The sequence below is a fragment of the Podarcis melisellensis genome (assembly GCF_964234715.1).
Source record: "Podarcis melisellensis genome assembly, chromosome: 13".
Lineage (NCBI taxonomy): Eukaryota > Metazoa > Chordata > Lepidosauria > Squamata > Lacertidae > Podarcis > Podarcis melisellensis.
In genome coordinates, this window is record NC_138545.1 from 43,158,741 (window position 1) to 43,168,740 (window position 10,000).

Genomic DNA, 10,000 nt, shown 5'->3' on the forward strand with positions numbered 1-10,000 from the left:
TTGTTGTTGTTGTTGTTGTTGTTGTTGTTGTTGTTATACTATTTATACCCCACCCATCTGACAGGGTTTCCCCAACCACTCTGAGCGGCTTCTAACATACAGTGGGACCTCAGGTTACAGACGCTTCAGGTTACAGATTCCGCTAACCCAGAAATAGTACCTCAGGTTAAGAACTTCAGGATGAGAACAGAAATCACGTAGCGGCGCAGCAGCAGCAGTGGGAGGCCCCATTAGCTAAAGTGGTACCTCAGGTTAAGAACTGTCTCAGGTTAAGAACGGACCTCCAGAACGAATTAAGTTCTTAACCCAAGGTACCACTGTATATAAAAACAGAATTAAACATTTTTAAAAAAACTTCCCTGTACAGGGCTGCCTTGAGATGTCTTCTAAAAGGTTGTACAGCTACTTATCTCCTTGGCTCAGGGGTCGCTTAACTCCATATACCCTTCAACATTTCTCCGATGAAAATAGGGACGTCCTAAGGAAAAGCAGTGCATTCCAGGATTAAATCAGAAACCAGGACGGCTTCTGTAAATCTGGGGCTGTCCCTGTAAAACTATTTAGGCCCTGTTTCTAGAGTTCTTTTATTTATTAATTGTCACAGGCATTCTCTGCAGCATGACCCAGACATGCTACTGCTGAACACAATGCACTGTTTTGTCCTGCATATACTGAATGTTTTTTAAAGTGCAGGCTGCTTAGGTATTTATATCTTGAAAGGTATAGAAATTCTGATTAGAAAGGTTAAGTGCTACACAGAAAGGAAATGCACATGTACGCAGATATCCCCAGAGCACTCTGTGGAGCAGTCACACGTCTGCCTAGAAACACCAGCTCTCTTCAGCTGTATGTTCTCAATGTGAAGGAGCCCTCAGGAATTGTCTGGGACAGTCCCTGTCCCCTCAGGATTCCTGACCCCGTGCTGGAAACCTGACATGTAGAGAAGTTGGCCCACGTCACACTGAGCCAATTGCACATTGGGCTGAGAGTTTGCCAGCATACCGTGGTGCAAAGTGTGTTCTCCCTCATGGAGAGCACAGGTTGCGGGCGGGGCTGACGAGACACTGTTGCTAGGCAAATGGTTTGGCTATCCTTTAAGCAGGGACGGGCTGTTACTGGGGAAATCTAGATGTTGCCATTTGTTGATTGACAGCCCTATTTGCTAAATACAATGCTCGCAGTGACGAACTTCCTCTTTTCGCTGCTTACTTCGGATCACCCGCCCTCCCTTCCCTAATTTAAGGCTGTTTGCTTGACCTTGCAATGCCTGTCATGGGGTCGTCTGCTTTGGGGCAGGGGCCCGGTCGGAATTTTGTCCATTTGGCTGATTAGTGTGTGCCACTTGGTTTTTTGCCTACTGCGTAGCAAATCGTCACAACTTGTAAGGTTTGAGGTTAGGCATTGGTCTTGGAATTGGCTGGTGGAGGGGTATGGATTTGGCTGTGCCTGCCCCTCCAAAATGCTGCTGCTGCTGCTTCAAGGGTTTTCCATTAAAGGAACCCAGGGGCTCCCCATGCTTTTGTCCGAAACCCTCTGGCAAGGGGCTAGGGCCGCGCAAGCCCCTGGGAGCATTCTGGGGAGAGGTGAGGCATGATTATTCCCAGTCCCGTCTCTCTTCCCAGGTGACTTACCCTTGCTGACTTCGCGGGGGGTGCGAATGTCAGAGCTGTCCCCGTGCGGGGTCAATTAGTGCTACCAATGCCTAAGCAACCACTTGCATTGCTGTAATTTGAATAAAGTTGTGGCCAAAATTATGCCAAAAACCTTAAACAAAAATTAAGTGTCAATTGTGTTTTTCTTTGGGGGAGTGTCTTGGGGACCTCAACACGCAATAAAGCAGGCAGAGCGAGCCCCCCACACTCCCTCAGGCCCCTGTGTATGTTAGGAACACCTGATGAGATCTGCTATCATGGATGTACATGTATTCCATAGACCCTGAATCTGGAGGGGGTGGGAAACACACTCCCACATTTTGTTCTTTCTTGTGGTCCTCGCCAGTGGCGTAGCGTGGGTTGTCAGCATCCCGGGCAAGGCAAGTAATTTGCGCGCCCTAACCCGCACCGCACGCCTGGCACCCCCCCTCCACAGTGGGCGGCGACCCGGCAGCTCAGATAGGATTCGCACAGCCAGCACTGCAGTGAAAGAGAGTGAGTGAGCCAGGTAGGGGCAGAGAGCTGCGAGTGCGAGCGCACCCCCCCAGATGTTGTGCCCGGTGCGGACGGCCCCCCCTGCACCCCCCACGCTACGCCACTGGTCCTCGCTTAGCTCCTTGGGACACAGCCTCCCCCAATCTGGTGCACCTTTGGGATGTTTTGGACTACAACTCCTTCAGCCCCGGTCAGTGTGCCCAGTGGTCAGTGCCAGATTTACGTATAAGCTAATCCAAGCTATAGCTTAGGGCCCCACTCTCTTGGGGGCCCCCAAAAAATTTAAAGGAAAAAACACACCTGGGTGTGCATTTCCAAAATATAAGATAAAAAGCAAACAAAACAAAACCTACGTACAGCAACAGTCTTTTGTGTTGCGTAGGCTCCTATGATGGAAGTAATGGGCCCCGCCTGCTAGCCTGCTCCCTAAAATATCACTGGTTTGCTCATTTCTATATATAGGGTGCCTATATTCTGCATGGTTGCACAGCAACATGTAGCATGTAGGTCATGAATGTTGGTCAAGCTGTTGTACAGTCATACCTCATGTTACGTTTGCTTCAGGTTGTGCGTTTTCAGGTTGCATCCTGCGGCGACCCGGAAGTACTGGAAAGGGTTACTTTTGGGTTTCGCCGCTCGCGCATGCGCAGACATGCAAAATGATGTCATGCGCAGGCACAGAAGTGGCGAATCGTGACCTGCGCACGCGCAGACGCGGGTTGCATTCTTTTCAGGTTGCAAACGGGCCTCCGGGAACGGATCCTGTTTGCAACCAGAGGTACCACTTATCTAATATTAAAGAGTGCTTGTAGACTGATGATCCGGCAGCATAGACTAAGAGTCTTATGCCTACTGATTGATTTCATATAATACATACCGTATTTTTCGCCCTATAGGACGCACTTTTTCCCCTCCAAAAATGAAGGGGAAATGTGTGTGCGTCCTATGGGGCGAATGCAGGCTTTCGCTGAAGCCTGGAGAGCGAGAGGGGTCGGTGCGCACCAACCCCTCTCGCTCTCCAGGCTTCGCGGACCTCTCCGCAAGCAGCGGGAGCACTCCCGCTGCTTGCCGAGAGTTGCCTGCACGCTGAAGCCTGCGCGCGCTGAGCTCAGCGCGTCCAGGCTTCGCGGACCTCTCTGCAAGCAGCGGGAGCGCTCCCGCTGCTTGCGGAGAGCTGCCTGTTTGGGGGCTGCGGTCGGGGGAAGCTCGGGCCTCCCCCGCGCCTGGGGGGGAAAATAATTTCCCCCCTTTATTCCCCCCCCCCCAAAAAAACTAGGTGCGCCTTATGGGACGGTGCATCCTATAGGGCGAAAAATACGGTAATTTATTTATTTTGATTCCATTATGGCTTTAGAAACCTATTAGGTCCATAAATTACCGTACCATACAGCATCTATTCAACAACAACAAAAACAGCAATAATTTGCTGTTGACAAAGGACAGCTGGACATATAAAGGGCCCCATTACCTTCAGGAGCTTAGGGCCTCATCAAACCTAAATCCAGCCCTGCCAGTGGTGATGAAATTTGGAGTTCAGCAACATCTGGAAGGAATGCAGGAGAATGCAGCCCTATCGTATTGGAAGAGGACTTTGGAGGCTAAGGGGACAATCCAGGGATTAATTCAAGTCTCCCCCCCCCCCCCCAGATGATCTTTATTTAATTTTTAGTTACATATTGTGCATACACATACATTATATTTCACATTTGTTCTTGCACTCCCGAGCTGACTTCCCTCCTTCCTTCTTCTGGCTTTTTTGTGTCCTCTTTGACTTTTCGCATTGTCTTTGTCCACTTTCCACAAGATTGTTCTTCTTCATTTTTTCTATTAAATGTCCGTAAACAAATAAATCTTTCTATATATTCAAATTCTTGTTGTCTGTCTATATTCATTTACAAATATTATTCAATAATAATCCTAATATACATTTTTAATTCATTTTGATATTATTATCCAGTAAATTTCTTGTATTTTCCCATTATGAGATATTAATTCTACTGGTTTCCCTATTTCACATCATCTTCTCTATATATAACATAAATTTTTCCCCATTCTCTTTGATATGTTTCATCCCCCTGATGTCAAATTTTTGCTGTTAATTTGGCTATTTCTGCATACTCCAGGGATTAATTCAAGTCTTGTTGTTGAAATGTATGGGAGTTTTGCAAGAGCAGGGTATTGCTCTTAATTTGTGTCAGGGAAATTTCCTTGATCAATGCGACTTCAAAATTAGAGTTAGGCATCCTTTGACAGACATCTTCCTTTCGCTTCTTCCTCAGCCATCTGCACCATGTTTCCACTTCCTTTCATTTGCATTCCGCCACATGTGAGGAGTGAAGCGTTCCATTTCGCAACCATGGGGTTTTACCTATCGGTCGGGAGTTGTGTACAGTTACTGGAAGACGCCTTGTGTTTTCCTGAAAAGGCATGAACAAACAGCAGCGAGACATGCTTCAACCGGGCATGTCAGCAAAGTAATCCATCTGGTGATGTTTGTGCAGCTTAGGAAATGATTGGGATGCTATTTATCAGCAAAACAAGCAATTCTCCCCCTAGATAACGGCTGGAGTTTGTAAGCAAGATGATTATGTTTTGGGCAAAGAGAAGGCTCCCTGGAAAAGACCCTGATGTTGGGAAAGATGGAGGGCACAAGGAGAAGGGGATGACAGAGGACGAGATGGTTGGACCGTGTTCTCTGGAAAACCCAAGATCTACCAACACTGGAAGAATGGCAGATGCAGCTGATGGACTATATGCAACTGGCCGAGATGACTGGCAGAATCCGCGACCTGGGAGAGGAGAGGGTTGAAGAAGACTGGAAGAAATTTAAGATTTATTTACAAAAGTATTGTAATTTGGTTGAATCCTAACAAGGAAGCCAGAGCAGAAATAACTGTCTACCATTAAAATTATAATTTTTTATTTGAGTTTAACCTAAACATTGCACTTAAGAGTATAAACAAGATGATAATTTGCTTGGAAAAATTCGTTTTTAATGATGAGAGTGGAAGCGGGAGACGTGAGGGAGTCCGCAATAGAATGAAAAGATGTTATGAAACCTATTTTGTTTGTTAAATATGTATCTGTAAAAAATCTTAATAAAAATTTTTATAAAAAAAAAAAAAAAGAGATGGTTGGACCGTGTTCTCGAAGCTACCAGCATGAGTTTGACCAAACTGTGGGAGGCAGTGGAAGACAGGAATGCCTGGGGTTACAAAGAGTCGGACACGACTAAACAACAACAACAACAATCTAGCTTAAGCTCACTTGCTCGGCATAAGCAGTCCTCTGCATGTGGTCGTGATGTGCATCTGAATGCAATGTAAGGCTCATCCAAGGCCTTTTCCATTGGCCGGAGGCATCTTTAGTTGTGAACGGAGATGCACATCTTCATCACTTGTTGCTAAAGGCAACTCACTGTGTGTGGCTCCACCTGGATTGAGGCCAAAGGACAGGTACAAGGCAAAAGCATAGGATCTAAGAGAGGTATTTTTGTATGCAACCACAGCGGCTCGTATACTTGTGACCAAGAGATGGAAATATCTCAAGGCTCCAAAAATAACAGATTGGCAAATCAAATTACAGGAATTGGTGGAGACGGCTCAACTGACTAGTAAACTCAGAGGAAACCCAAAGCAAAAATTAGCGGGAAAATGGGATGTTTATAAAAAAATATGTTCAAAAATACAATAATAGTTTTGACTCTGTGCTAGCATTCGAGTGATAAAGGAACTAAAAGGAGGTGGACGACAATTAAGGATTTATTATGTTTTCAGAATGTATTAGAAAAATTATATAGAAAGGTTTATTGTTTTGTGTACATTCGAATGTAAGATAAAACATATGCAAAGGGACTTGGCAGGAAGTCAAAGTTGAAGAAAAGATTTTGGAAGATAAAAGGGGGAAAATATTTACTTTCATTATTATCATTTTCTGTGCAGGTGTGGGTGTGTGCACATATGTGTGTTGTTGCATGCAATGTTTGGGAAGAAATAAGACGGTAAATAACAAATAACAAACTAAATATTGATGTATGTAATTTTTATTTCTTAATTATATTTAGTGGTAAAAGTAAAGGTAAAGGTACCCCTGCCCGTACGGGCCAGTCTTGACAGACTAGGGTTGTGCGCTCATCTCACTCTATAGGCCGGGAGCCAGCGCTGTCCGCAGACACTTCCGGGTCACGTGGCCAGCATGACAAGCTGCATCTGGCGAGCCAGCGCAGCACATGGAACACCGTTTACCTTCCCGCTAGTAAGCGGTCCCTATTTATCTACTTGCACCCGGGGGTGCTTTCGAACTGCTAGGTTGGCAGGCGCTGGGACCGAGCAACGGGAGCGCACCCCGCCGCGGGGATTCAAACCGCTGACCATGCGATCGGCAAGTCCTAGGCGCTGAGGCTTTTACCCACAGCGCCCCCCGTGTCCTATATTTAGTGGTAGTATGGCTGTATTGTTTTTTGTAACATAAAACCATTCAATAAAAATTATTTTAAAAAAAGAAGAAGCATAGGATGGGTTAGGCCTGGCTTGGCAGCATTACAAGTAAAAATGATCCAGGTATCTTGATGGATCACACACTGAGCCAAAATTGGGATGTGGCAGCTCAAAACCTTAAATCTGCAATTGCAGAAGGTATGGTGCTCATATCACAGGGCTTGAACAACAGAATCTCTCTCTGCCTCTCCACTGTGGCTTTGCTCTCCAGAGCTTTCTACAAACATGCCTGATCTCGTGAAATAAAACCAATTTCTCTGGAAAGACACGGAATGTGTTTTATTTGCAGACTCATGATCTCAGAGATATGCATGGAAATATGATGATCACCACACCCACTGGCCTATTGCATAGCCAACAGCAGTAGAGTTCCCAAAGAAAGCCATATTGTGGGAAATAACCTATTGGGTTTATTAAAGGAAATATGAAGTGTATGGCCTACCCCTATTATTTATTTTAGTCACTGAGTAGTCATTCAGTTCAATCACTTTTCTGAAGAACTCATTGGCATAAAAGAAGCTAGGTGCAAGCTTTCATTGATATACGGTATCAAGCTAGTTGTCAATTCTCTCTGAGTGTTGAACATGTATCACTGAACTTAATAAATTCCTGTATAGTGATCCATTTACCTGAGCTGCGACTCCTCAGGGTCTCAAACTGAGTGAGGGTCTTTTATAGCATTGCCACTTAAGGACCTTTTAACTAGAGATGCTGCAGACTGAGTTTAGATTTGTATTCAGGTTATGGTCTCTGAGACTTGAATCCACCTGTTCCTTCTCCAAAAATCTCCTGAAAATATTGTGCGGTAAGCTAAGGCTTTACTGGCTGCAGATATTGAGAGACTTGTTCGGTCACTTAAAATGATCAAGGCTGGAACCAAGCCCATTATTTTATGCATGCGCAGAGATCATCTTTTATTTCTTAAAGCCTCAGTGGTTATGTCATGGATGGTGTTGTGGGTGAACATATTAGACGACACAGCGATTCTTCAGACAGCTCTTGTTTATTCACAGGCCAGAACAGAACTGAACTGAAGGGTTCAGCCAACCTGATTATATAGAGTTCAACTACAGAGCAACAGTAACTATCCAATCTGTAACTATCCAATCACTGAACATCACTTTCAATTCCTTATTTGCATATGCGGACCTGAGTGAAAACTATCTACAGTATCCCCCTGCTGGCCCAGGGTGAGAACTTCAGTACATAACAGATGGGTTGGAGGCAGAGGAATGGGGGGAGGAACCAGCTGGGGAACCACCAAAGGAAGAAGGCTCAGAGCCCCTGATGGTGGAACTATGATGAGTGATCAGAGGGAGAAGAGTGGTGTCGGAAGCTGAAGAGGTAACAGGGTTTAGTGAGCAGGGAGAGTCCAGACGGCAGTCCAGAATCAGAATCAGAATGGGAGGAGAGGCCAAGAGGCAGAGATGAGTCAGGCTGGTGTCTCTCCCTCCTGCTGTGACAAGCTCCCTTCCCACATGTCTCCCAGAACCAGAAGAGAATGAAGAAGTTGGAGGAGAAATTAGTGATGTGTAGACCCAGTTTCCAATTGCTTGGGAAGGGGGAACCCTGGAGAGGGTAATTAGGCAGCTGGGGGGAGGAAGGGACCTTTAGTCTTTCACCTGCTTCATGGGGGCAAGACCTACCGGAGATGGGTTGCTGTGCCCATTAGGCCTGACACTCCTGTACAGATTGTTGTGTTTTTGCTAATGAAGAGTTAACTCCGACATGCATGGAGTGATTTACTGCTAGCTCACTCCTGACGCTTTATAGGTGTAGGATTTTGGTCTGCCAGAAGAAACAAATACTTCCCTTATGCTCTGCTCCAGCTAACTCCTGATCTCCACAACCATTTGATACCCTAGCACTCTCTGGGCATTCAAAAGGATTGCATGACTCAGACTTGGGGTGCCTCAATGTCCTTGCATGCATATCAGCTGTTTTGCAATGCTTCCCCAATGTTATTGCATGATTGCCATCACCTCCATAATGAGATGAGACTCCTTCCTCATTCAAGGAGATATTTATTATTTGGACCAAACCCCTGCCACTCAAAGTGACTTTCACATGATGGACTGGAGAACAAGCTACATGTGGTACCCTTCACAATGCCAAGTGAGTTGTCGGCATCCTTGAGATAAACAGTGCCAAAGTGATTATCCAAATAATTATGGTAAGCTGAACTGTGGCATACAAGTTGGAACAAAGCTGGGTGATTTTATCTGCAAAGAATTGTGTGATATTGTTCCAACAGGATGTAGACGACTTGTCTTTTGGTGAATCATTTTTACTAGCTAGTTAGAAATCCACCAGAAAAGCTCTGCCAGACACAATTTTGCTTAAGCAGCCGTAGTGCGGGAAGAAAAAATTATTTACCACCACTACCTCCTCGTGGTGGTTCTATGGCATGTCAGATTTTGCATAGGGATGCTCCTGGATGGACTATGCAGAATTAGATAAATTAACAGGAAGGATTCGAAACCTGCGGGACCAGAGATTCTTAGAAGATTGGAGTAAATATATGAACTATTTGAAAAGCAATTGTAATGAACAGATTACGCTAGTAGGACTGCAAGAAGTTCTGTAAGGAGGACTATTTGAAATATTGCAAGAAAGACTATGAAGAGAATTCCGTATAGTTAAAGCTATGGTTTTCCCAGTAGTGATGTATGGAAGTGAGAGCTGGACCATAAAGAAGGCTGATCGCCAAAGAATGGATGTTTTTGAATTATGGTGCTGGAGGAGACTCTTGAGAGTCCCATGGACTGCAAGAAGATCAAACCGATCCATTCTTAAGGAAATCAGCCCTGAGTGCTCACTGGAAGGACAGATCCTGAAGCTGAGGCTCCATTACTTTGGCCACCTCATGAGAAGAGAAGACTCCCTGGAAAAGACCCTGATGCTGGGAAAGATGGAGGGCACAATGAGAAGGGAACAACAGAGGATGAGATGGTTGGACAGTGTTCTCGAAGCTACCAGCATGAGTTTGACCCAACTGCGGGAGGCAGTAGAAGACAGGAGTGCCCGGCGTGCTCTGGTCCATGGTGCTCTGGTCACGAAGAGTCGGACGCGACTAAACGACAAAACCACCACAACAATTAGTTAATGATAATTAAGAGCAATAGAAAAATTAAGAAATGCAGAATAAGTGATAAAGAATGGAAAATCATTGGAGGTGGTTGACGGAAGTCTAAAATAATGTATAAGACAAGAAGTTATGTTAAATGATTGTTGAAAATGGTATGTTAAAATCCCAATAAAAATGTATATAAAAAGGGATGCTCCTGGAATAATGTGTGGATCAGTGTGTACTTATCCCTCAGATTGCTCAGTTCTGAGAAGGCAGGGGGAGGCTGA